Source organism: Peromyscus leucopus, chromosome 8b (genome assembly GCF_004664715.2).
Source record: "Peromyscus leucopus breed LL Stock chromosome 8b, UCI_PerLeu_2.1, whole genome shotgun sequence".
NCBI lineage: Eukaryota > Metazoa > Chordata > Mammalia > Rodentia > Cricetidae > Peromyscus > Peromyscus leucopus.
The window spans coordinates 94,125,138-94,149,168 of record NC_051086.1 but is presented as its reverse complement, the minus strand read 5'-3'; the positions used below and the strand labels follow the sequence as shown (position 1 = coordinate 94,149,168).

Below are 24,031 nucleotides of genomic sequence, written 5' to 3'. Positions count from 1 at the left end.
TCCTCTGTGGAGACCTGTTGCTTAGCAACCACTACTGCCTTCCTCCTAATAATTCACAGGGACTGAGAGATATAATATCTGTCTCTATATTCAGTTCCTCTCCCCTGTCTATTTATATTTAATAACTGAAGCACTGTCTTGGGTTCCCTTGGTACCTGTTTTAGAGGGCTCTTAGAAGGATCAGGCTGCAGCCTGCAGAAGGTTACACCTGAGGAAGAAGAGGGAAGAGTGAGAAAAGGAAGGCTGATGTAGGGCCATATTCCCCCAAGTGTGGTTGGAGAGAGGGAAGGACTGACAGCATGGGCTGTGGGAAGGAAGTATCTGTTTCTAGGATCAATGCTAAGACCTCGAGTGCATCCTAGCAGCTAACATCCCAGACTGGTGCTTTCTCACTTTCTACCCCGACCCCCACTGCTGCTTCTTGACCATTTCCAGTCCATGTCTCTCTTACGTTTCTTTCACTGTTGTTGATGTTTGTGAGACAGGGTTTCTCTGCATGGCCCTGGCTGGCCTGGAACTCGCTCTGTAAGACCAGGCTGGCCTGGAACTCACAGAGATTCACCTGCTTCTGCTGACCAAATGCAAGGACTTCTCGCCCAGCAATATTTCTACATTCAAGAGAGTGTCTGGATGTTGGTATGTCAGAGGTGTTATATGCTGAAGGAAATCCTTCAAGGGCTCTGGATATCACCCAAAGCTTTCTGGTCACTCGGAAGGAATCCTGAGCTCTTTACCAGAACACCCTCAACTGATGTGGCAGTGGAAGCTATACGATATTGCCAGAGATGAGGCTTAAGGGAGGCTTATGTCAGAAGTCAGACCCGGACATGGTGGTGTACACCTCTAATCCTAGTACTCAAAAGGCTGAGGCAGGTGGGCTGCCATGAATGCAAGACCTATCTGGACTGTATAGTGAATACCAAGCCAGCCAGACTTACATAGCAAAACCCTGTCTCCAAAAAGAGTTAAGAGACCAAGGTTTGAGTCCACCTATTCTTATTCTCCTATGTTCTGGGTTCTTCTACTTAATCTTTTAAACCTGTTATTACTAAATCTGCACACCACATACAGCAACAGCATTTACCTTGCTAGACCTTAGCAGAACAAACTGAAGTGGTGTGTGAAAGGAAACACCCTGAAAGCTGACAGATTTAACGTAAATATTATTTTAAGGTACAAAGACTCTCTGGTTGCTGGGAACGGGGTGGTGTATTGCATTGATCCCAGCTTTGGGCTTAGGAAAAGCCCTTCCCACAGCTCTCCAAACTGCCCATCTTCTACTATTTTGTTGACAGTAAGGGTACAACTCTTTGCCTTCTGGTCAGCAGCACTGGGAATAATAAATCCAAATCAACCACAGGGCCCTGGGAGGTCATGTGGTATCCTTTTTATCTCCCTTACCTCCCAGTCCCAACCTCAGACCTCTAGTCCAAGGTTTGGCCTAAGTGATCAATATGACATCCGTAATGGCGTTCTCTCTCTCTCTCTCTCTCTCTCTCTCTCTCTCTCTCTCTCTCACACACACACACACACACACACACACACACACACACACACACACACACGACCCTCTACTCCTTTCCCTGGCCAGCACATTCCTTGCTATCATGCTAACTCACAGACACACAATTTTACCCACCATACCCCCCTTCACTAAACCTCTTCCAACCCGAGCCTTCTGTGGGAGACAGATGGGGTGTCTGCAATGGAAAAGGCTCTGGGCTCTATGCCGCCTTGGGTGGGCAGCCCCCCATCTCCCCACTACTCCTCTCCCCACCTAAGACACTCAGATTCACCATGGGCACCCCTGGTTGTTGCTAAGGATTCCATCTCCCTTCTCAGGTCCAGTCTTAGCTAGGATAGCATTTTCCCCTTGAGACCTAGACCTCAGCCCCTCCTCAGACAAGTACAGCACAAAGAAGGGAGTCAGTCTCCGTGTGATGGGGCTGATGTGGAGAACCTGTGACCTTTTATTGAGAACTAGATGGCTAGGGTTTAGGACCTGAGTTGACAGAAGACGCTAAGTCTGTACAGCATCTTTGTTCTAGAAACCTGGGGTCCCTGGAGGGAAGCTGAGCTCGGGGAAGGGAATGAGAACTAACATTATAGAGTACCAACTGTGAGCCAGGCACAGTGCCAGAGCATTTCCATACCTGCACTCAAGCAGTAAGGGAGGAGTCAGAGTATTTGTCTTAGGAGCCCTCAGCGTCACAGCACAGCTGACCACCTACCCTTTGATTTTGTGGTGTCACCACCAGCCTTCTAACCCGGGCTGATCCTTTCTTCTGTCTTCTCTATGCTTACTTTACTCCTCAGACTCAATCAGGTCGTCCATCCCCACCCACCCACCCCACCCTGCTCTATTCTGCTTTTTCATGATGCTATCTGTCCTGTTTTCTGAGATCTTCACATGGTTTCACACTTGTTTATGCAGCCATTTGAATTTTATTTTAATTATGTGTATTGTGTGGGTTTGTGCACATGAGTGCAGGTACCCACAGAAGTCAGAAGAAGGCATCAGGTCCCCTGGAACAGGAGTTAACTGATGAGCTGTGAGCCCCCTGATGTGGGTGCTGAGGACTGAACTGAAGCCCACCGCAAGGGCAGTATGCACACTCAAACACTGAGTCATTCCTCTCGTCCTTTGTGCAGGCATTTGAATGACAGTCTTTGTTTGCTTTGATGATAAGTTCCAGACGAGCAGTTTGGGTTCACCTTCGTGCTCCCAGGACCCAGCACAGTCCTAGCATAAAACAGTAGTTTGGCAAGTATTCATTGAGTGATAAAGAGATACATCTCTGGCCTAAACTTAGCTTATTAACTGTTTCTTCACTCCAGAGCTGAGGCACTCCAACGTGTGAACCAAGAAGTAGGGTGCCTGGGGAGTTGAACCTCCTCATTCACCCTAGAAATGCTAGCAGGACGAGACTAACACTAATCCCTTCCTGCTGTCCAGAGCATAATCACATCTTCCTGCTCTCTGATGTCTCAGGTGCCAAGAAAGCCCAAAGGCCCGATCATTTCTCCACATGGGGAGGCCTGAAATCAGTCATGTGAGCTTAAGTGTGTGTGTGTGGGGGGGGTTTCATCAGGATAGGGTGCCCTAAGTAAATTCCTCTTTTCTACCTCAGCCAAGACTCCAGAGACCATCTGGCACCACCCCTCGGTTTGCTTCTGTCCTCTTTCTCTGGGCTTTTGGGGAAATGCATAAACTATGTAGGAAGGATAGATAATTTAGCAGGAAAGAGAGCTGCTTGCTCCTTGAAATGCCTGGGAGCTGAGAGCAGAGCCTCATTCAGGTGACTGGAGATAGGGACACAGCCTCCAGAAACAGCAAGTCCTATGCTGCTGCTCTTCCCAGGCCTCAGCAAGCAGGTGGATCTCTAGGTGGTATACCACCCCCAGCCCGGGGCTTTAGCGGACTCTTTTGTTGCCTATCTGACCTCAAACAACATCCCCTGCCTGTAGGGAGTTGAAGTCAAGCTAAGCCTAATAGTTCCTTGCTCTCCCTAGCCATTCCATATCCCTAACCTTGTACAAGCACACAGTTAGCAATCTTCCAGACTATAGCACTCTGAGCCAGCTCAGTTCCAATACCCAGCCCGCCCAGCAGCTTCTCAGCCAGGTTCCTGATGCTACCCCCTTAGTACCCAGGTATCTAGGGTCATGGATCTGGAAGCCATTCTGGGAAGTGTTGGTCTCTCTGACCCTGCTTGTTCTCTGGGTCTCTAATAAAACAGGACAACTCAGGCTGCAGGCCAAGTCCTTGTGTCCTCATCAAAGGCAGCATCTGTCCCCTCCAAAAAGATAACCCTGCGGGGAGGAGGTGAGACAGGCACATGGGAAAAACCTCAACCTTGCCTGGGCTCTTACACCAGATTCCACTGCAGGCATAGATTGTGGGTGAGGACCCAGACAGGCACAGAGGCCTACATATGCCCTCCCAGGACTGCATGCCTCTGAGCCCCTGTACATGAAAGCTCCTCCTGGGCTTTCCCAACTACCTGGGCTGCTGCTGTTGCCAAGCGGCCTTCTTTTATTCATGCGTTGTTTTATTGCTGGCAAATGCTGCTGCTTGCCGCTGTCGGAGGCGTTCCTGCCAAATCCATCCCAACATCTTGGCCTGGCATCAGGGCGGCATGCTAATGTGGAAATTTAAAGAGCCGCTCGGCTTTAAATCGGAATTTTAAATGAGCAGCACTGCTCCAAGGGGACCTAGGCAAAATCGAACAGTAGCTGATCTACCCCCTTCTCCTCCCATACCGACGGCATCACCTCAAGGTCCTTTGATCTGGACACTGGAAGAGGTGGTGACATGCTAGAGAAGAGGGAGCTACTGGGGTCAAGGGGCTGGGACCCCCACTTGGAACCAAGGGAGCATTCATTGCTTAATCCTGTGGGCAAGTGGAGGCAGGGGCTCTGTCCTCAAAGGCTCAGGCTTGGAGTTGCTGAAACTGAGGTTCTCTCACAAAGAGAAGGCCTGCTCTACAGGGAAGAGAGGAACAAGAGGAGTGGGTTCATGAAGATGGGCACCATACACTATTGTGCACTAACTAAGATGTGTGCACAGCGCCGTGTGTGCAGGTTAGTTAGAATGCTTGCTGAGGCCAACACAGCCCAAATCCACACAGTTCACCATCACCCACGAGTGGAAGGGAATCACTCATACTTAGAGTAGCAGTCTTTTCACACACCCGGTCACCATTCTAATGCAGAGCAAGCCAGCTTTTGCCAACTGCTAATCTGAACTGTGCCCAGGTTCTTCCATAGATCCCATTTTTCCAGCTCCCGGTAACTGCTTCAAGTCAGCCATGGTGATGGAGCCCTGCAGCTTCTCTGCTAGAAGAGGCCAGGAGGCATCTGAGGTCATCCTGTGTCTCTGTCTTGGCCACAGAATGGTGCACTCTGTGGTGACTACCAGATGAGAGGTTCAAGTATATCATGTGGAAGGGATGTCCATCTTTAGAAGAGGCTCTATGAGCCAGGCAGCAGCGGCGCACGCCTTTAATCCCAGCATTTGGGAGGCAGAGCCAGGTGGATCTCTGTGAGTTCAAGACCAGCCTGGTCTACAGAGTGAGATCCAGAACAGGCACCAAAACTTCACAGAGAAACCCTGTCTCAAAAAACAAAAAAAAAAAAGGGGGGGGGATCTGTGGAGAAAACATTGGCAGAACCTATGGCTCTCTGTGATTTCCTCTTCTTACGGGTAGCCCTTTATTATCAGGAAGCATTGAGTATATGGTCTCAAGATACCATGCTTATTGGAGCAGAAGGCTTCATGGTTTTCTAGGTTGATAGGTCCTCAGGAATCTGGATATGCTGCATCCACTAGAGGTTCTATCATAACTCACTTGGTGGCCTCAACCTGACCCTAGGCTGCCAAGCCAGGAGATGCTCCCGGACCTTCTCCAAGATTCCTCCTCCCTGGAAGAAGAATCTGGCTCTTCCGAGAGCTAATGTGGCTGCCAGCCAAGGTGCTTGGGGCAGGCCTGGGGCATGCAGCTGGCACCTGCCCACCAGATCCCTGAGGAACACTCTCCTCCACTCTCATGGTCCCACTTAGATAGCTCCTGGGCTATAAGGAGACAGAATTCACTGTTCCCTATTCCCAGAGAAAACTTTGAACTGGAAAGCTTCTCATCTTCCATTCTATTGGAAGTTGTTCTAGTATCCTCCATCAAGCCTAGATACACGAAAGACCACCAGGCAACTTCTCTAGGCAGGACCAAAAACTTAAATGTATAAGAGTTGAGCTGGAGTTACATAAGGGAAGTTGAGAAGTTAGGCCAGGGCTGGAGTTATTAAGGTCAAGAATTATATGAAGAACAACTCAATGTGAGTGAGATAGGATGTGAATGGGAGGAGCTAAATGAATCTGCTCCTCTCATCTAATTGGCAACATGCAAATAATATGCAAATAGTATACTCTGTTTCGAGACTACCTGGCCTGTGTTTTTTCAAAATGGATTGTAAAGGAACCTCCAGGAAGTATCTGAAATTCCAAGACATGGGAATATTCAGATATAGAATGGCTATGCAGTTCTAACTTATCTAGTTTTGCCTGGGCTCGATCTCCTTTCTCACCACTGGATGGTGTCTGATGCTTCTTTCCAGTGCTGACAGCCTGGGGTTCCCTGATCTGGGGCATAGTGCCAATGCAAGGTGGAAGGGCTGATTCCATGACAGCATGGAAGCCAAGGCCCTTGGCTTTCTTTCCCCTGCCATCCACATCAATTCTACCATGCCATCCCCACACTCCCGCCATCCCAAAGTGGACAAGTTCCTGAAGATGGTTTTGGGTCCCACCTGGTGCCTTTATCCACGCAGTTTTCTCTACCTAGAATATTCTCTCTGTTTCAACCTTCCACCTAACTACACTCCAGATCCAAAGCTTTGCTTTTCCTCTCCACTCCGAGGTTATAGCAAAATGTTCTGCTTCTGAGTGCCTCTGTGCATTGTTTATGCTGCTGTCCCTTGCAAGTCTTGGTTCAAGACTGAATCTTAGGGCTAGAGAGATGACTTGGTGACTAAGAGCACATATTGCTTTTGCAGGGGACCTGAGTTCAGTTCCCAGCACCTACATTAGGCAGTTCACAACTGCCCGTACCTCTAGCTCCAGAGGCATCCAACACCTCTGTCTTCCATGAGCACCCACACACAGATGCATCCACATGATTAAAGATACATTTTTAAAAATTTATTTATTTAATGTGCATTGGTGTTTTGCCTGCATGCATGTGTGAGGGTGTCAGATCCCCTGGAACTGGAGTTACAGACAGTTGTGAGCTGCCATGTGGGTGCTGGGAATTGAACCCAATTGAACCCCAAAGATAAATAGTTTAATAAGTATTTTGTTAATGCTTTAACAACAACAAAAAAAGAGACTGAATCTTCTGTCTCAGTGTATGTATGAGCTTCTCAAAGACACTGTAACAAATCACCAGCTTTGATGGCTTACAACAACAAAAATTTATTTTCTCACATTTCTGGAGGCCAGGAGGTTCAACATCAGTTCCCCTGGGCCAAAATCAAAATGTCATCAGCATCAAGCTCTCTCTGAAGGCTGTGGGAGATAATCTTCTTCCATCTTCCAGTCTAGAGGCTACCTCCATCTCCTAATCACCTGTATAAATGATCTCTGTAATACCTTTCCCACACATGACCTCACTCCAGTCCTGGGACTGAGCCCAGGATCTCAGGATCTTCTGCAACGGCTATACACTGAACTACATCCCCAGTCTTTTAAAATTTTTATTTTGAGACCAGGTCTTTCTGAGTTGCCCAGGCTGGCCATAAATTTGAGATAATCTAGCCCCTGCCTCCCTAGTAGCCGTAATTACAGGCATGCCTTTCTGTTATAGGGACACCTGTGGTGACATCTCAAGCCCATCCACCCACATGGTCCAGAACAACCTCCTCACCTTAAGATTCCTAATGCAATCATGTCTATGAAGACTTTTTTTTTCCAGATAAGTTGACATTCACAGGTTCTCAGGATTAACACATGGACATATCTTTAGGAGTATAATTAGACTTTTTCTCACCCTAGTTAAGTATCTCAATAACCCTGAAACATAGGTTTCTATATTCTATAGAGGAGGTACCGAGGCTTGGGAAGCCTGGGTCACCTACCAGAGGCCAACATGGCTGTTAGATGACAGAGGTGGAAGCCAGATGAACTCGATTCCAGAGCCAGCCTGCTTTTTGTGTCCTCAATAGCCTCTGCTTGTACCCCAAGTCCTGGCTCAGATTCTTGCTTGACTGGATATGCAGAAAGAGAAAGATGGGTGGATAGGGGAAGGGAAGGTGAGGCCCAGCCTCAGCATAATGTAAACACTGGCTTGATCTGGCCAAGCCACATCACCACCCCACTAATCCGCCTCCGCAAACTCTGACCCTTTTTTCAGAAGTCTGGAGTAGCCCCAGTTTGCAGCCCCCTGCCAACAACTCCTGCCCGGAATAGTGGCACAGTGCCTAGACTTCAGGCCGGAGATACCAAATCACAGAACCAGAGGGACATCTGGAGGTCACCTCATCCAGCCCTGTGCCCACAGCCAGTCCAGCTCACAAAGACGGAGACGGACAGCACCAGGTGAGGGGCAGCAGAAAGGTGGAAAGGCCGCCTCTTTCTTCAGCTCTCCTCTTCTTCCTCGCTGTGACGCCATTTCTTCTGGGTGTCCTTAGTTCTAATCTTCCAGAGCAGCACAATGGAAGCTGGTCAGAGCCAGTGAAGTCATCCTATTGAATTCTCCAAAAGGCAAGGCAAGGTGTCCCTTCTCCTTTCTGGACCTCCAAGTTCTTCATCTTTCTATTTTTATTTTTATTTTTTTAGACATAGCCCTGGCTGGCTGTCCTGAAATTCACTATGTAGACAAGCCTAGCCTTGAACTCACAGAAATCATCCTGCCTCTGTCTCCCAAGCGTTAAGATTTAAAGGTGTGCACCACTATATCCAGCTTAAATTCTTCTTCTTTAAAGTGGAATGGATAATGGTGACGAGGGGAATCCCCATCTCATAGACTATGACAGAGATAATAACGCAGTCCAAGGAAAAGGAAATCTGATCACTACTTGGAGCAAGACGGGTACTGCAGGAATGTTTTATCACAGCTCTTCAGCCCTCCAGCCAAAACCCATTCTTCTAGGATAACATGGGCTCCTGCTCACCTCAGCCAGTCTGGTCTGCCTTGTGCGCTAGACTGAGCTCCTCTAGGCAGAATCTTGTTCATTTTTTAATCTCCTCCCGTTCCCTCCCCAGTGTCTAAGACTGTACGTGGGCACGCAGCCTCCATACATTTGATAAATAAGCGAGTGAGTGTATGAGTCAGACCCCCAGGTCCTCCTCGGTAGGACCCGTTCGGTGGAGTCTAGGCTCCCACCGCCTCGGCGAGGAAAGCAGCGCTGCAGCTTTAAGATTCTCCGGGGCGTCCTGGGTTGCCAAGGCGCGGTTGCCAGGGACCTGCGCGGTGCAGCGTCCGGCCTTCACGCGCGGGCGCTGGGTTGCCGCCGCCGCCGCTGCCGCCGCCGCCGCCGCCGCCGCCGCCGGGCCGCTTCGGGCTCGGCTCCTCCGAACCGTCTGGCGGACTTGGCACCGGCCCCCGCTCCTCAGTGCCCCCGCGGTGCGTGGCAGGCTGTGGCTTCATTATCCTGATTGATTCCTCCTGCTCCCCGACACCGTGGGGGCCCCGGCCAAGGAAGGGGGAGGGAGGCGGCATCTGCGGGGCCCATTCCCGGCCCTCGACCCAGCCGCTCCTCAGGCTGCCCGGCTACCGGCCCTCGGTGCCCTGCGGCGGCAGGGATAAGGTGGAGTGGGGTGCCCTACCAGGGACGAGCAGAGCCTCCCTCGCCTGGCTCAGTGCTGCCGCCCTAGGAGCAGAAAGGGGTCTGGATGGGGATGGAGACCGATGCTGGGCTGAGAACTCTGATGAAGAGCAAGCCCCAGCAAAATGGGAAAGTGATGTCTCTGAGACGTATCGGTCTCCTAGCCAAGGCTGAGCGACACATATCGTAACACCACCCTCCTTGGGCACCCAAATATACTTCTCCGGTGAAGAAGCCTTGGTAAGATCTGCCCAGACAACTGCAGGACCCCTAAGCAAGAAGACCCGTCCTCAGAATCAGGGGTACCTACACCCCAACCAAGGGCTGAAACCTTGGTGGAGAGAAGCACCTCAGGGCCACGCCTGAAGGTGGAAAGTCTTCCTACCGCCTCTTGGCCTGTGACCTGGGCAAGTAACTTCCTTTCTTGGCCTTTGATAAATCTCTCCCAACATCAGTGGTTACATAATTGGCAGCATGTTGGTGTCAGGAGCCGATCCAAGTTCACCAGAAAGAAAGAAGGATGCTGGGGGTAGGGTTGGCCTCCATCCCTGTGTAATTTGGGGTGAATCACTTGAGGGAGGTGAGTCTCCGCCACAGTTTAATTCCCTTAACTGAGATGACCCTGAACCTTCCAGCCAACCCATGCCTCGCTGTCAGAGCAGAAAGACAAAACCTGCCCCCTCACCTCTGTGTACGTGTGCCTGTGTTTGGCATGGCATGACATAGATTTAATATCTAAGTTCACTTGAGGCTTTCTCACCACGCCCATCCCTGAGGCCTGGCTACCAGTCCTGACGGTCTCCCCCTAGTGTCTCAGCCCGGTCCTATCCAAGGACCTGGTAAATCTTCTGTATGGGACCCTTGGTACCTCATTCCCACAGCCCTGGCCCTGGCGACTTTGTGGAGCATTTAAGGCCGTTTTCTCCAAAGCTGTGACAGCTTTTGTTGGTGAACACAGTTTTATTGGTCACCCCACAACTTGATGCCTCAGTCTAGGCCTGTCTCTTCTATGAATCCGTTCGTTTATTCTTCCAGTTCACACTTCCGGGGTGACAGTGTGAAAATGGACACCCACCCGTAGGTCGGAAGCACGCCATTCTGCATCTCTGGTCTGCTACGGGCTGGCCAGATGTAAGGAGTCTCTCTAACACAGGGACAGTTGCTGCAGCAAGACCTCCCAGATTCTAGAACAGTCTACAATGTCATGATGCCTTTCCCTCCCTCCTGAAGATGCTCTTGACCTGGACTTACGGGGGCAGATCGTAATGTTTGAGTCTAGGACTCTTGCTCTTTTTGTTTTATTGGGATTACCAATTTTTACAACAATCGTGTATTACTTTTGTGTTCAAGGGGAAAAATGCAATTAAAACATCATTATTTAGGGGTCGGGGAGAGACCAGAGGGGGTCCCCTCACACATGCCCTAGTAATCAGAAAGAGGTCAGCACATGTATCTAGCTAGCCTGCCAACCTGTACTGGAACCTTGATCAGTGTGACCCCATATGCAGCTGCCTCAGTCTCCCCAACTGGCCTGGCTGGCCTGCTCCATTCTCAGTGACCCCAGCCTTCAGCACTACTTCCTGTTAATACAAACCACGGGAGACCCTCGAGACCCTCGATGTGGAGTCTCCAGGCAGAAGAGGAAGCCATGGCCGCCTAGTGGCTGCCAGGGAGACTGGCAGGAAGGGCCTTCACCAAGTGTCTCCTGGGAAACAGTGAGCTCCCCACAGAAGGGACATTTGGAAATAAAATTCCTGCCTTGGTGTTTTGTCAGTACTGAGGGAGACAGGGAGTTGAGCTCCCCAAGTGCCCTCTGCTCCTCTCTCCTCAGGGAAAGCCTTTCATTGGCTCTTTTGCTGTCTCCCCAAATCCAGTCCTCTTGTATGCTCTTCTGGGACTTGAGAGTGATTTAGAAAAATGTTTTTGTAGATTCCTGATGTGAGCAGAGAAGAGCCCTGGGTTGAGGGTCGGAAACTCAGGTTCTCATCTTCCTGCCTCACCTGTGGCCCTGGCCTGCTTAGCCATTTGCTGAGTCTAGGCTTCCAACTTTACAAAACGAGGGGGCCAGAGAAGGTTTCCCACAGTCATGAGTTCCTGCATTGCGGCTCCTTCAAAGGCAATCCAGAAAGCAATTGGGCAATCTAAGCCGTTCTTTTCTGCCCTTGGGACAGATATCCATAGGCACAACCAGTTGCTTAAACCAGCCTGGTCCTCCGTCTGCCCATGCACTCGTAAGGAGTAATAGGTGCTTTTTGAGAGTGACATTTACACTGAGAAGGTCCAGGGGTTAACTAAATTTCTGCAAAAGAAGCACCAGGCACCCCTTTTACCTCCCCCCACCTCTGCACTGCTGGGGATTGATTCTAGGCCCTTGCAGGGTTATTCAAGCCCTCTCCCACTGAGGGATATGCCCAGACCTTCCCTTTGCTCTTGAGGGATCCAATCCATCCCTCTTAGACTGAGGACAGAAACCTTGGAATCCAGAGAAAGGTCTGAGGTGCCTAAGTAAAAGCAAGTAGCTTTGTTCCAAATGGAGAGTCCCTTCCTGCTGGACTCACCCTCCTGGCGCCCCCTTTCCTTGTGACCTCACTTTTCCTTCTCAGCTTGGTAGAAGGTACTGAGGGAGCTCTTTATGCTGGAGAAAATCCCTGAGAGAGCAGTTCTGGGAAAGAAGAGGACCTGGGCCCCAGCCTCCTTTAGGTACCACAACTTAGGAGGAGGCACCTCCTGGCTGGTCTGCCTGACCTCCTAGCTTCTGACCTTGATCTGCCCTTGGCAGTGGCAGAGAGAGACGGAGCAGCTAGGTGTTGGAGTTGAGAGGGCTGACCAGACAGCCAGGAATAAGGAAGAACAGAGAAGCTGTAGAAGCTGGGAGAGGGACGGGGATCTGATTCCTCACTTGTCGCCTTTATTGGGTACCTACTGTGTGCCAGGTGATGGGCTCTGCCCCAGTTTTAACTGGATTGTGTCACCCAGTCCCAGCCCAGCCTGGTGCCGAGGTTTTTCCATTCTCCATTCTGCCCCGACAGAGAAGGAAACCGAGACTCTGAGCCTTATGTAACCCGCCCAAGGTCACACAGCTTGTCAGAAGTGCAGCCAGGTTCCTAGCCCAGGCCTGGCGGCCCCCAGTGGCTTCTCCTTGCTGCCAGAAAGTCCTCCTCCTGGAAAAGCAGGTCTGGGGTTGGGGTTTTTTGTTGGAGCTCATCAGGATCCCCAGAGGCAAATCTATTGTCATCTGCCTCCTCCTCCTCACCCATCTGCCAGGCGAGTCGCAGGTGAGAACCCCCTGCCATGGCCCTTGCCCCAGCCCCAGGTGCAAGTTCATCTTTGCCTGGCTCCCCACCACTCCCTGGTGAACCCAAGGTGGCTCTGAGGTCACCCCCGCCCCATGCCTTTAATTCTGCATTTCCACGTCTCAGAGTGCATGGTGAAAGCAGGGCCAGCGAGGAGGTCACTTGAAGGTTGAAAATGGGGGCTCTTTTTGGGCAAAGGAATAGGGGCGCTGATTATCTCCCTTGATTCAAAGGAACCCTCCCCCAGCCTCCACCCCTCACCCTAGAGACAGCCAGAGCTTTGCTTAGTTAATGAAATACAAAAGAAGGAATCAGAGGTGGGGGTGGCTCCAGAGCCCTGGAAAGCGAGGGAGAGAGGAAAAGTTGGGCCTCTTCCAAAGAGTTAATGTTCCACAGTATGATCGATTAGGTGTCAGATGTAATTTCAAACCAATACAAGATGAATGGCATAATTTTCCCTCTCTCATTTTAGACAGAATTAAGAATCCATTAGCTAACACAAATTTTTGGCAAGTTTAATAGGAGCTCAAATCTACATTCGGAGGAAACGCTCCCCAAAGCCTGTTTCAAGCTTTTACTTCTCAGGCCCCCTGCTTCCAGCTCCCTCCAACTCTCACCAGCCGGCTGCTGTGTGCTCCCCCCACAAGCAGCCCCCCACTCTTTTCCTAGCCCCCAAATGCCCCTTCCCAACCCAGCCCAAGATTAACTGGCCTGACCCCTTTCACAAAGGCCGGGCCAGCCCACCATTGTCTTGCAGTGGGTGTTGGAGGAAGGGGTGGAGGGCTGGCAGTGGGCCCAGGAAAAGGGAAGGTTTTCTGAATTGGCCCCAGGCTCTAGAAGAACCCCTAGGGGGAGAGGTGAATTGGGACCCTGGACCTTGGAACCTCAGCTCCTCATTTGCACTCCCAAGAAAGATTCATCCTAAACAAAATATTATCCCACTTATAAGGGGGACACAAACCCCGATTCTTGCTGTTCCCAACAGTCTCATGTGACTCTGCGTAGTGACTATCATCCCATTTCCCACATGGAGAAACTGAGCCCAGAGGGTGGATTGAAGTCAGCTGCACACAGGGTGGACTCTGGCTCTGCTACTCCATGCTTGCTAGGTCCCTAAGACACCTTGGAGCCTCAGTTTCCTCCTGTGAAAAATGGGAAGGACAAAATGGAATGAGATGGCTCCCATCAGGGCTTGGCACACAGGCGAGTGCTTTGAGAAGCTCATGGCTCTCCAGGGTAGAGCCAAGAGAATCAGCTCAGCCCTGGCCCAGGAAGCTCATAGCCTTGTGGGGGCAGAGGAGAGCAAGGCCTGCCCTGAAAGACAAAAGAAGCTGGAAGAATAGTTATGGCTTTTTCCCTTTGCTAGAAGTTTCCTCTGTCAAATGCAAGAACAAGTTCTTCACACATAGTAGTTCACTTATTCCTGACACCCTTGGGTGTGTTTATAATTCTACCCATTTTCCAGGTCCAGAAACTGAGGCCTAGGTGAAGTAACTTCACAAAGGTCACCCAACTAGGAAGTGGCAGAGCTGGATTCCAATTCAGAAGGTCTGTGTCTAAGGCCTCTTGCCGTTCACTAGCAGATAGTAGAGGGCAGGGGGGCTGGAATTAGGTCTTTGACCCTTCAGTTTTCTTTGTTTGAAATAGGGCTTCATGTAGCCTACCTAGGTGGATGGACACTTGCTATATATCTGATGACTTTGAGCCCCTGGGATGGCCAGCATGGTATGAAACACATCCTTCAGGCACAAGCTCTCCCTCTTCCTCCTGTTGAGACAGGATGTCACTCTATAGCCCAGCCTGGCCTTAAACTTACAGTTATCCCTCTGCCTCATCTCTCAAGTGCTATAACCCTCATCCCGGATTAGGTCTAAGTGGATGAGTAGGAGCTGCCAGGTGGGTAAGGAGCAAAGGAACATTCCAGGCAGTGAGGACACCACACACAAAGGCACACACAGAAGCCCCAGCTTACGGAAGTAAGAGCCCCAGCTGTGCCCAGCTAGAGGACTCTGGGAACAGCAGAAAGCAGGGCCCCATGAGCTGGCCCTGTGTTCATTCCCACAGTTTTGCTGTAAAAGTTGGGCAGACCTTCCCGCTGTCCAGCCCCACAGACAGCGCAGCTCCCCATGCCTGCCTAAGAACCCTGACTCTGCCCTGTGGTCTGAGAATAATCTAGCTTGTATCCCCCAAGTGCCAAAGGCCTTAGTCAACGGCCTTGCTTTTATACATTACAATAACCACAGGATGCAGGTCCTGTTGCCCCAGTATTTGGATGAGCCACCGAGAGTCATCGATGAAATGAAGCAGTTTGGCCCAAGAGACAAGTTTCAGAGCCAGGTCTGACCCCAGAGCCCAGTGCCTGAGCTTGTTGCATCCTGGGAAGGGGGGGGCGAACTATGGAGGAGTTTTCTGCGGTGAGCTGAGGTTTCGGGGTAAAAGCTCTGGCAGGGCAGAGGATGCTCTCGTACAGCCTCAGTACTTAGAAGGTGGAGGCAGGATGGTCAGAAGTTGAAGGCCAGCCTTGGCTTTGTAGCAAGTCAGAGGTCAACCTGGGATATTCAAGACCCTGTCTCAAGAAAAAAATGTGCCAGGGATTAGGGGTTGGGTTGGAGCCCCCGGGGAAGCCACCACTCTGGTTCAGACAAAGGCGACTGTGAGGAACTTCCTACCAGCCGTCCCTAACTTGCACAGTGCAGCAGGGCAGCTATCAATAGCCCCACTTAGCAGACTAGGAGACTGAGGCTCAGAGATGTCAGTCAACCTCTCTGGACTACTCAGCTCTTCTAGGGCAGAGCCAGGACTGCTGGAGCACCACAAGAGAAGACCGACCAGCTTTTGTCTACTGTGCCACCCCCGACCACCAGTGTTCCTGAGAGACAGAGGGAGCTGGTCTTATGTTTTGACTCAACATAAGACTGGTCTGGAGCTGGAGGAGGTGGGGAGGAGTGAAGGAGGGGGTGAGGAGAAGATGGTGTCCGGAACCCCGAGGACCTGCTGCTGATTATTCTGGAAGACATACAGGAAGGTGCATGGTATTAATGAAAGGCTCCTCGTTACTTGCTTAACTTTTGTGAAGGGTTGAGAGAGTTGAAACAGACAAAATAGCTTTGAGGGGAAGAAACCCAGCTTTGGACTGCTAGCATCTAGGAGGAACAAACCCCCTGAACAGATTCATTCCCAAGCCTTGGGCATGGCAGGTAAGTGTTCCCCATTGAGCCCGATATATTTACGTGGTTATCCTTGGACATGTTCTAGTGTGTCTGGCACCATTTGAGGCCTGGGACACTGCGAGATCCTTGCCTTCAGGGAGCTTTGTTCTGGCTGGGGAGAAAGTGCTGCCGCCCCCTGAGGTCATGGAGAGGTGTTGAGTTGAGGTCAGAGGAAGGCTCAGACTGGAAGGGTGGCAGTGGAGCTACCGCCTTCGGGGTCGGGAGTGGGGGTGAAGACGTCTCTGGCCCAGACACTAAGAGCATCAGTGCCCAGTGGTGGAGCAGTGCAGATGTGGGGAAGGGCCAGTGGGTGGGACAGGAGCAGTCACGGGAGCAGCAACCCTGAGGATGAGTGGGTGGAGGGAAGCATGGACTACACGGGCCTCTGCAAGAGAAACAGAGGGCTCTGGCCAAATTCTGAGCACAGGAGCCGGGCCAGTGTCTTTGCAAAAGATCATCACAGTTCCTATAGGGAGACTGGACAGGAGAGGGAAGCAGGCAGAGGACAGGCAAGGAGGAATTTTCTATCAAATGTCAATAAAAAGATGTAGGATTCAAGGGACCCATGAGATCAGTAAAAGAGTTTGCCAGGCTAACCTGAAGACTTGAATTCAATCCCCAGTAATAAAGGGGGAAGGAGAAAAACTGATTGCACAAGTTGTTCTCAGACCTCCATATTCTTGATGCATGTACCCACTCACACACATCATGCACACATGCATGCACATGCATACACACCACACACACACCATACACACACACCACATACCACATACAGATACCGCACACCACACCACACATATACAGGGCATACATACACCACACATACACACATATCACACCACACACACCATACACAGCACACACATATACACACCGCACATATATACACACTATACACACATACCACACACTACATCAGACACATACATGACATACACATACCATACATACATACCACACATATCACATCACACACACACACACCATACACACCACACATATCACATCACACACACACACACACCATACACACCACACATATCACATCACACACACACACACACACACCATACACAGCACACATATACACACTGCACATATATACACACTGTACACACCACACACATATACCATACACACCACACATATCACATCACACACACACACACCACAAACACACACACCATACACAGCACACACATATACACACCGCACATATATACACACTGTACACACCACACACACACCATACACACCACACATATCACATCACACACACACACACACACACACCATACACACCACACATATCACATCACACACACACCACAAACACATCACACCCCCCACACACATACACACACCACACACATGCACCAAAAAAATTTTTTTAATGCTTAAAGTGAATGAAGACTGGATATGATGGCTTATTTTTTAACCCCAGCACTTGGGAGGCAGAAGCAGGTGCATCTCTGTGAGTTCGAGGCCAGCCTGGTCTACAGAGTGAGATCTACATTAGCCAGTGCTGCACAGTGAAGCCCTGTCTCAATTCCCTGGGTTCCCCCAAAAAGGAAAAGATCCAGGCACAGTGCCACACTCCTGCAATCCCAGTATTTAAGAGGTAGATGAAGAGCTGGGCGGCGGTGGTACACTCCTTTAATTCCAGCACTCAAGAGGCAGAGAGGCAGGTGGATCTCTTTGAGTTCAAGGCCAGCCTGGTCTACAATGCATCCAGGATAGCCAGGGCTACACAGGAAAACCAGAGAGAGAGAGAGAGAGAGAGAGAGAGAGAGAGAGAGACAGAGAGAGAGACAGAGAGAGAGACAGAGAGAGAGACAGAGAGACAGAGAGAGAGAAGAGGTGGTGGCACACTCCTATAATTCCAGAACTCAGGGCATGGAGGAGGGAAGGTTCAAGGTCACTCTCTACTATATACTGAGCTGGAGGCCAGCCTGGGCTACAGAAGACCTTGTCTCAAAAACAAATGAACATAAGAACTTTAGCCCTGGTTGCCTAATACTGGCGCTGTTCGGCAAGTATACTAATGGGTTCTAATGGGTTTGGGTTTGAGGGGATGATGTTTAAAATGTTCAAAATGAATTTAAAAAAATAGTTCTTCAGTATTTATTATTTTTAGCTATTTCTGTATGCATGTGGGGAGGGGGCCTGTGCACATGAGTGCTCATCCAGGAGGCCCTGAAGCTGGTGTTCCTGGTGGTTGGGAGTTATCTGACCAAAGTGCTGAACTGGGTCCTCTAGAAAAACAGCAAGTGCTACTGAGCCATCTCACTAGCCCTTTAAGAATTTAATGTATTTCTTTCTTATTTATTTAGGTGTGTGTGTACATGTATACATGTACCATAAAGTACATGTGTGGGGGCCGGAAGACAACCTATGGGAGTTGGTTCTCTCCTCTATCATGTGGGTCCCAGGGATTGAACTTGGGTCAGCAGGTTTGACATCAAACACCTTTACTCAATGAGCCATCTTGCTGGTTCCAAAAATAATTATGAAGATGTCACACGAGTCTATGGCTATACTAAAAAGTCATTGTTTTTAAACTTTCTATAAATGTATATCTGAATAAAGCTGTGTTTTATTTATTCATCTGGTTTTTCAAGAAGGGGTTTCTCTGTGTAGCCCTGGCTGTCCTGGAACTCACTCTGTAGACCAGGCTGGCCTCGAACTCAGAGATCTGCCTGCCTCTGCCTCCTGAGTGCTGGAATTAAAGATGTGTCACCACACCTGGCTCATTATTATTATTATTATTATTATTATTATTATTAATCATTGTTATTAATCATTCTGGTTGATGCATCAAAAATAAATGGGGGCACACAATACTACAGTCATATCCAACCAAGGGCAGTGGTGGAGGGTGTCCAGAAGAGAGAGATGGTGAGCTGGCCTGCCCCAGGAGGGGGCAGAGGGGTGGGGCCAGACATGTCAGACATGGGCACTGATGAACCAGGTATGGAAGAAAGAGCCCGGCTAGGGTGACCCGGGAGTCAGGCCCGAGAGACCAGGAAAGCTGAAGAACTGGACAGGGTCTGAGGGGACTGACCACTCCAGGTGACACTGGGACTTTAGGTTCTAAGACCCTGAGAATTTGGGGGGCTTTGTTGTTTGTTTTAGTTTTGTTTTGGGATAGGTCTTTGCTGGGTAGCTACCCTCAAACTGACTACCCTCATGCTTCAGCCTTCCTGGTGGTCCTGGGATTACAGGCTCATGCCACCAAGTCCTGCTGCCGCCGCCGCCGCTGCCGCCGCTGCTAGCTTTTACATGAGTTCTCTCCCAGCATCCAGAGCCTCTTAGTATTCAGACAGCGGCCAGGGTTCCGGGAGCAGGCCTGGCTCCTGTCAGCGCCTGCAGCACATTTGCCCCTTTCCGCTCCCTTCCTTCCGACCTTCCAGCTGAGACTGCTCTGAGCCTGCTCCTGAGGATGAAAGGGGCATCACAGACCCCAGATCCTAGAGGGAGCGCTGGGCTGGGGGCAGGGCACTGCTCTCAGCTGTTTCGTTCTGGGCCAGGGAGCCGGGCGGGTGAGAAAGGAGCCCGAGCAGTCTGGCTCCTCCACACCCACCATTTCTCAGGGACCCAGGGCTGGCCTACACATTCCAGGCTGGTGGTGGATGATCTCAGAGCCGGTCGGTCCTCTTCAAACTAGTGAGAAATTCTAGGCAGCTAATTACCACCTTCAAGCGGATGCTAGGTTAATGTGATGATTCGGAAGGTGTATTATTCAATTACATTTAACAAAAAGATTTATAGTCAAGTAAGATATAATTAGGAGGCTGCCAGGAGACAGGCCTCCTGAGAGGAAGGAAGAGAGGGAGGCTAGTCCCTAATGAAGCAGATTTGAGCTGTGGCTGCAGGCCTGACTCAGCCTCCACGCCCCTCTTCACGGCCGACAAAGCATTCATCAAGTCTGCCCTTCAACACGCTTTCCAAGAGCTGAGTCTACACCTGGCTCAGAGTATAGGAAGACAATAGAATAAATATAATGGTACCTGTCCTCAAGGAGCCTCCAGGCCTGGAGCCATCTCTCCAGTCCTTGTTCTATATTTAATTATGTGTGTGTGTGCGGCTATGTGCATGTGAGTGCAGCTGTTTGCAGAAGTCAGATGTGTCCAACTCCTCTGAAGCTGGAGTTACAGGCAATGATCCTGATGTGCTGGGAATCAAACTTGGGTTCTCTACAAGGGCAGTATTCATTCCTAACCACTGAGCCACCTCTCTAGAACTCCAGTGTTTATGTTTTTATTTGTTTGGTTATCTTTGGTTTTTCAAGACAGGGATTTCCTGTGTAGCCCTGGCTGTCCTGGAACTCTGTAGACTTGATTGGCCTCGAACTCACAGAGATCTGCCTGCCTCTGCCTCCCAAGTGCTGGGATTAAAGACATGTGCCACCACAACCAGACTCAGCTTGTGTTTTTAAAAGATGACCCTAGACCAGGCATGGTGGCTCATGCCTGTAATCCCAGCCCTTGGGAGGCTGAGGCAGGTGGGTTGCCGTGAGTTCTGTCAGCCTGGCTCACATCTTGGAACTTTGTCTTTTAACAAAGGTGGGGGAACTTCTGACACTGCCGAGTGGTGAAAAGGATATGGTCAGCAAGGAAAAACTCCCGTCACCCAAGCCCAGTGACCCAAGCCTGGAGTCCAGTCCCTGGAACCCATAGAGGATGCTATATGTTGTGGCCCAGATCTGAAATCCTATAGCAAGATGGGAGGTGAAGATATGAGAAGAATCACCTGGAAGCTGGGAGACCAGCTAGCCTGGAGTAGGTGGTACAGCAGAAACATCAAGAGAGACCCCGTCTCAGCCAGGTACGAGGCGGATCCACAGAGTGGCGCTCTGACCTCCACACCCACTCTGGCACTTGCACACACACACACACACACACACACACACACACACACACACACACACACAAACACACACAGGGCAGTTAATCAAATGGGACAAGACTAGAGCAGAGACTGAAAAGGAGAAGTGGCCTTTTCCTGTTATATGGGAGACCGCTGAGGGAAGAGGGAAGAACCTGGACTTGGGCGACATTTTGGAATAAACACCCGTGCCCTGTAAGAATCCATGTAGAGAGTAGCGATAAGGAGAACTCAAGGATGACTCCCAGATTTCTGCCGTAAGCAACCAATTGGGTGGGTAACTATTACCATTTATTGAAGTGAGGAAGCCAAGAGAAGAAACAGAAAAAGTCTTGTGGAAAGAATTCAGTGAGAGTTCCTTGCAAGGCTTTCCAGTCCTGAGGGATGAGGTACAGATGGCCCAGTCCAAGGGTATCTCCTCTCACCGCCTTCCTCTGTTGCTGCCCAGCTGTCCCTTTGCTTTGCAGATCTCTCTTCTTCTTCTCCTACTGCATTTGGGAGAGTGTGCCTCTAGCTAGGGGAGAGAATTGTCGTCCCAGTCCCTTCCGACTTCGGACACTGCCGAGGTTCTCACACTCGATTCATGATGTATTTGAATTCACTGAGGACTCACCATCGTTTACACTCTGAACCAGAGGCTTTGGCCATACGGTCAGCTAATCTTGCCAAACGCTCTTTCCATAGTACCAATAATAAAATAATTGGGGCTGGAGCGATGGGTAAGTGGTTGAGAGCACTTGTTGCTCTTGCAGAGGACCTGAGTTCAATTCCCAGCACTCATATAGTGATTCACAACCGTCTGATCCCAGGGATCTGATGCCCTCTTCTGACCTCCGTCGTATCAGGCACACATGTGGTGCATATACATACATATAGGCAAAGCACTCATACATGTAAAATAAAATAAATCTTATTTTTTTTTTAATTTGTGCTGGCTAATTTTATATCAAGTTGACACAGTGTCATATGGGAAGGAGCCTGGATTGAGGAACTAGGATTGTCCTGTAGGCAATCTATAGGGCATTTTCTTGATTGGTGGTTGATGTGGTAGGGCACAGTTCACTGTAGGTGGTACCAGTCCTGGACTGGTGGTCCTGGTTGCTATAAGAAAGCAGGATGAGGCCAGGCAGTGGTGGCGCATGCCTTTAATCCTAGCACTCAGGAGGCAGGTGGATTTCTGTGAGTTGGAGGCCAGCCTTGTCTACAGAGTGAGTTCCAAGATAGCCAGAGAGACCCTGTCTCAGAAAGAAAGAAAGAAAGAAAGAAAGAAAGAAAGAGAGAGAGAGAGAGAGAGAGAGAGAGGAAGGAAGGAAGGAAGGAAGGAAGGAAGGAAGGAAGGAAGGAAGGAAGGAAGAAAAGGAAAGAAAAGAAAACTGGCTGAGCAGGCCCATGGGGAACAAGCCAGTAAGCAGCCCCCTCCATGGCCTCTGCATCTGCTCCTGCCTCAGGGTTCCTGCCCTGGCTTCCCTCAGTGATGGATGTGACCTGGAAGTGTAAGTGAAATAAGCCCTATCTTCCTCAAGTTTCTTTGGTCATGTGCTGCAGGCCACAGGAATATATCATAAGAACTCAGCTGGTTATGGCAAAGTCACTACCTGGAGGGATCAGGGAATTCCTCCAGAGGAAGCCAAATCCCAAGGAGTTTTTGGTGTTTCTTGGCTTGTTACATATCAGCTGTATTCTGTTATGAAAATCATGTGTGCCTTCACAGTTTTCCCAATTGACTTTTCCCTAAGAAGGGCTAACAGTGTGGACTGATCACTCTCTGGACATACACATTCCAGGCATTTCGAGAACAGCCTCAGGAAAGGCTTTCTCTGGAATCAGATTATCTCCCTTAGCCACTTTCAAGGACTACAGGAAACACCACCCAGGTGGGTGCCCAACTTCCTAGGACTAACAATGATAACAGCCCACCTACAAGTCTCCTGATTTAAATTCCACAAGGAGACACCGCCCAGGGGGCGTCCAACTTTCAAGGACTAACAATGATAGCAGCCCACAGGCAAGTCTCCTGACTTAAGGTAAATTCCACAAGGAGACACCTCCTAGAAGAGGTGGGCATTAAGTAATAGCTTTACACAATTTAGCTCGGACCCTCCCTTTATATATGGGGACTTCCAGGGCAGAGGAGGGAGAAGAGAAAAGAGAATGGAAGAACTAGATGGGTAAGAACTTGAGAGGAACAAACTGAGATGGGGAAGAACTAAATTGAAGGGCTAAAAGAGAGAACTAGAGGAATGAGATGGAAGATGAGGAAGAGCCAGATGGAGAAGAACAAGATGAGGAAGAGCCAGATGAGAGAGAAGGAGACGGGAGAGGAGCTAATAGGGAAAAGAACTAGATAGATAAGAACCTAGAAGGGACAGAACTAGATGAAGGAATTAAGATAGAACCTAGAGGGGACAGTAGATAAATATAGAGAAATCAAGCAAGAAAGGAGCTAGACATGAGAGCAGAATAGAAGCTGTGTAGAGAGAGAACACTATCACAGAATAAATAAAGTGTATGAACTAGGAGTCTCATGTACATAGATTCATTTTTTTTTTTTTTTTTTTTTTTTTTTTTGGTTTTTTGAGACAGGGTTTCTCTGTGTAGCTTTGTGCCTTTCCTGGAACTCATTTGGTAGCCCAGGCTGGCCTCGAACTCACAGAGATCCGCCTGGCTCTGCCTCCCGGGTGCTGGGATTAAAGGTGTGCGCCACCACCGCCCGGCGATTCATTTCTTTTCATCAAAGATTAATTATCAGCTGGTTGTAGATTCTTCCCAGACCCTGGGAGGGGACTATCGAGGGGCTGGACCCCCATAGTCCCCGATAGTCATGGTGCTTTATCACAGCAACAGACACCCTGACCAAGACAGAAATGATACAACATCAATAAAACAAACAGTGTTGATTTAAGGACAACTGCCTGAGCTAAACCCTCTGGTTGATCGCTCTCTTCCCTTCCTCCCTCCCCATTCTTCTCTCCCTAAGAGTGGATTGTAAGGTACAAAAGAGCCCAAGAGATCCAGTTGTTCAATCGGAATGGGGTCAAGGCCGACCATCTCAGACACGAGGACATGCTGGTGTTGTCTGCATCTCTCAGTCTCTGCTGACCGAGAACCCTTCCTGTAGCTTTCACTCTGGGGCCCTGGACTTTCTTTTCTCCTCATTGTGTTTCTCCGTGAAAACCTTTCTCACCATCTCCTTGGATTCTTTTTGTCACCCTCAGAATCTGATGTGGTGCCGTTTCCCCAGACTCTCATCCTAAGCTAAAAGCCTTTATATTTTAAAAACTGTTTGTGCATTTATTTATTTATTTATTTATTTATTTA

At 49.7% G+C, this 24,031-nt stretch overlaps 1 protein-coding gene across 2 annotated transcripts in view; it reads left to right on the top strand.

The window, feature by feature from the left end:
* Cdk12 (cyclin dependent kinase 12) overlaps positions 1-23,707 on the top strand; it is a 112,802-nt gene extending 89,095 nt beyond the window's left edge. The window contains exons 18-20 of one of the 2 annotated variants that reach the window (XM_037200875.1): positions 7,908-8,092; positions 20,392-20,653; positions 23,691-23,707. The gene's annotated coding sequence lies outside the window, so the exon portion shown is untranslated. Of the gene's footprint in view, positions 1-7,907; positions 8,351-20,391; positions 20,654-23,690 lie in introns of those variants that run through there. The other variant, XM_037200874.1, reaches the window with a different exon arrangement.
* Positions 23,708-24,031: the final 324 nt, after the last annotated feature.